Source organism: Aphis gossypii, chromosome X, assembly GCF_020184175.1.
Source record: "Aphis gossypii isolate Hap1 chromosome X, ASM2018417v2, whole genome shotgun sequence".
Classification (NCBI taxonomy): Eukaryota; Metazoa; Arthropoda; class Insecta; order Hemiptera; family Aphididae; genus Aphis; species Aphis gossypii.
In genome coordinates, this window is record NC_065533.1 from 3,450,607 (window position 1) to 3,454,845 (window position 4,239).

The 4,239-nt window shown below is 24.2% G+C and overlaps 1 long non-coding RNA gene across 1 annotated transcript; it reads right to left on the bottom strand.

Annotated features, from left to right (window-relative positions):
- Positions 1–1,062: 1,062 nt before the first annotated feature.
- Positions 1,063–3,325, bottom strand: LOC114131788 (uncharacterized). Its single transcript, XR_003593024.2, has 3 exons — positions 2,928–3,325; positions 2,635–2,841; positions 1,063–2,547 (listed from the first exon to the last, which is right to left on the bottom strand). It is a non-coding gene; the product is annotated as an uncharacterized LOC114131788 (long non-coding RNA).
- Between the last annotated feature and the right edge of the window lie 914 nt (positions 3,326–4,239).

Genomic DNA, 4,239 nt, shown 5'->3' on the forward strand with positions numbered 1-4,239 from the left:
ATGTTAACATAAATAAGTAGTTAATGAAGGAAAATGTTAAAATTTATATTCAAGACTTTTTTTTTAATAATTTAATTATTAAATATTAAAATAGATTGATAATATAATGATAATTAATTTGTATTAGCTTATTATTATAAAAACCAATAATTACATTTTAAAAGAAAGTGTTCTACGTGATTGTCAAAAGATAAAAATGAGTTGCACTTTTTACCATAGTTTGATAGATTTTCTGATTGGTTGAATTTAATGACAAGTATGGAAATGAAAGAAATAAAGCTAATAACAACTAATTTCAATTTAACATAATTCTCAACCAAAAATAAACTAAAGATATGTAGAAACATAACATAACCTAACGTAAATCATTCGTTTTTAAACTAGTTTTCACCTTCAGTCTATTATAACTCAAACAATTTAAGTACCTTACGTGTAAAAAAAACCATAGTAGTTGGTGACTGAAAAAGGTTCACTTACACAGAGATGTGTCTCAGCCTTTAATTTTTCTAAAAACACAATAATGTCAACTGTCCTATATAGTCCTAGATAAGTCTGAAATGAATAATAGAAATAGTTAACATTTTAAACTTGTTTGATGGCCAACCATATTATATAGTTCAAAAAAAAAAAAAAATTAATAATTACTGGACAATTTTAAGTTTTTTCTTACAAGGATGATTTTTTAAATAAATCTTCTATCAACATAAAAATAAAACCTTCTTTAAATTCATCAATAATAAATTAATCAAAGTTCTTCATATTTCACATTTTATTTAAGATTAATCTAGATTATCCTTCTTTTGTTTAGTTAAAGAAATTCTTAACCAAACTAATAAAAAAGAAAAAACAATCAATAAAATAAATAATAATATAAACATAACTAAATAGTTAAAAACTAGTGATGGGAACAATCGAGAGAAAATAATCGAAATACTCGATTGTTTGAATCACTCGATTATATTGATTACTATAAAAATAATCGAGTGATTCTTTCGAAAAATTTGGATATTATAATTTTTTTAAATTCAAATTTAAACATATTTTAATTTTTTTTTTTTACATTTCATTATTATATAACATATTAAATTGTACGGTTGTACCATAATAATTAATAAAGTAATCATGTTAAAGTTAATGAGTTATTGCTAATAATAAACTTTAAATATGTCCGGGAAATATGATTATACTAATATAATAATAAAAAATAAAAATAAATAAGTAGTATACAATGTTTGGTAAGTTTGGTCTGCTTTATTAATGAGATAAATGAACGAGCAAAATCACACACAACCTAGTACCTACCTACTATTTAGTATTTGTACTAACCGAGTCATTTTTTCGAGTACAGAGTAACTGAGTGTATTGAGTGTAATAGCTAATAATAATAAATCAATGAAATACTAAATTGACCGAAAGGTTTTTTCGAGTAAATCTCTCGATTGTTATAACTTTTCGATTACTAACTTCTCGATTATCAAAATCACTGGATTGTTCCCATCACTGTTAAAAACATATAGGTAAGAAATCTTTATCAAGTATTATCATGAATAAGTTAGAACTTTATATAATGTTTAATACACCAAATTTTCTCACTAAAAATTGTACTTTATTGGTAATAAATTTATAAAATATACTATACTTACTATGATTATAATTATAATATTGGCCATTGGCTAACATTAGGTTTACATTTTATTTACATATTATATAGGTAGTGTTATAAAATTATTATTTAAAAAATAAATGTTTTATCACAAGGTTATTTCAATATTAATTTTTTATAATGAATTAAAGGGTGTTTCTAATAATAGTCTTGTCTTTGCCTAGGAACTATTAGAGAAACCCGAGAGTGTTATGTTTCTTTCTGAATAATAATATATATATACACAAGTATACTTAATTTAAAAGTAGGTAACCTAATGATGTACATTGTCCAAAACTAATAGTTACCATTTTTATTATATACATACTCAAGGCTGTAAAAAACTAGTTTTACTATATACAAATAAATGTAGATGAGTATGATTCAATAATTTTTAATTAGTTTAATATAACTATTATTCACTTATCTTAGTCCAAGTTATGAGTCATAGATTAAAAGTAACATATTTTATTCTTCTAAATTGCTTCAAAAATATAAGTAAAATTTACTGAATTTTTAATATAGAACCATAGAACTATCAGATATTTAATAAAATGTAATTTAAATTAAATTATTCTATTTTCGTTGGTCATTGTCATTACTATTATAGAAGTCTAACAATGTAATACTTGGCACATTATCAAAATAATATGTATTGCTAGTTATTGGCTACATATTATTATATTGGTCTACTCAATATACTATGATTAAGAAACTTAATATAGGTATTTACAGATAAATCTGTAAATATTCTGAAAATCAATAAGTGTTAAACATATCAGTTTGAAAAATAAGTAATTGAAGAAAATAAGTTTAATTGCACACCATTTGTTTTTCAATAATTACCATTAGAACAGCAGAATTCTATAAATTACTTGTAGATGGTTAACAAATTTGTATACTTACTAAAACAATAGTGATAAACATAATTTGAAAAAATTATATTAAAATGAACGCTAAATAAACATTAAAAAAAGCTATAAATTACTTACACAAAGACATTCTTAGTTATTCTCGGAAATATGAAAACCTTTTGAACTGCATGTATTATATATATTTATCATTTTTCTGATGCAATCAACATTAAATTTCATCTCCATTGGGGAATATTTGAAAATATTGGTAATTTACTTTAGACAGCTCTTGAATAACTCTTAAAGTGTTAGGACGTTGGTAAATCCTTTAAGTATGTAATATGCCTAAGTCACAAATTATACAACTAGGTTTTAATTTTAATTTTACAGTAATACATAGTAAGTATATATAAAATTTTATAAGTACCTACCTCTATTGTGCCAATACTGAGAGGTTGACAGCCAACAACAACCGTAAGTGGTAACAAAAAAAAAAAAAAACAAATAAAAATACTCACTACCTACATCTATATTATAATCGAAGTCCGTTTCAAATGAATTGGCATTTTTAAGGTGGAGACAAAGGAATTCATCAGGCTAAACATTATATTACTTTGTCTTAATTGGTGAAGAATTCTTTAGTTTCCACCTACAACAATCAAATTATTAACATGTTTGTAAATCCAGTACTCCGATGTTGTTTGCGTTTGTCGTCAATTATGATCAACTTGAACAAATCTTTAGTTTACGGCGGCATTTACGCTATTAAAGGTTTATCAAGCGACAGTGCGACACACGGACGAGTCGGATGACCGCAAGTGAAGATAACATTGTTATCTCGTATCGACGACGACGACAACAACGTTTTCGAATATCCGGAACGTTTCATCGATGCGCAACCGAATAATATAATATTGTGCACAGATATAGGCATGTGTATTACGATTTGATGTAGCATTGTAGCTCAATATGATTAATTATTGTGGTGTAAGTAAAGTAAATAGTACTCATATCCCGCTTACAACGGTGTTATAAATTACGATACGCGCTCGACTTGGATGTATTTTTAACCTAGAGTACCTCTTTAAAAAACAAATAATAATAAATCGACTGATTAGTTTATTTAAAAAATATGTTATTAAAATATGAGTTATTGGTCAATTAAATTAATAAATATTAGGTGGGTAATATTTTACATTATTAATAACGATTTTTTTTATTTTAACAAAAAGTGCTATAGGTACATAACAATAGTTAATGGTTCTAACTTTTTAAAAAGTTTTAACTATAAAGATAAGCAATGATGAAATGTATATCTATTTTATTTTTAATATAATTAATTAAAAGTTCAGTTAACTAATTATTAAAAAATGCTAATAACTGTATAGTTTATTAATCAGTTTATAACTTTTTTTAAGTGTACCTACTACCTACCAACCTATTTATTTGTGGCAGTATTTTTGAAAACTGTACCTAATAGATATCTAATTAGAAAAAACTATTGGAGATATTGAAGTTTCTATTCTATGTTAAAATTATGATTTCAATGAAATAATTTCATTGAATGATAATATAATATTATGTGTAATAATTAGGGCTCGGATTTTAAAGTTTATGCTTCTTTTTTTATATACCTATGAGATAGAAATCTAATTGTTATACATGAATAGGTACGTTTCACGTCATTTTGATTCAAAACCAATTTATTTTTGTTTTTTTGGCTTTTTTTTATGTAAAAGCTTT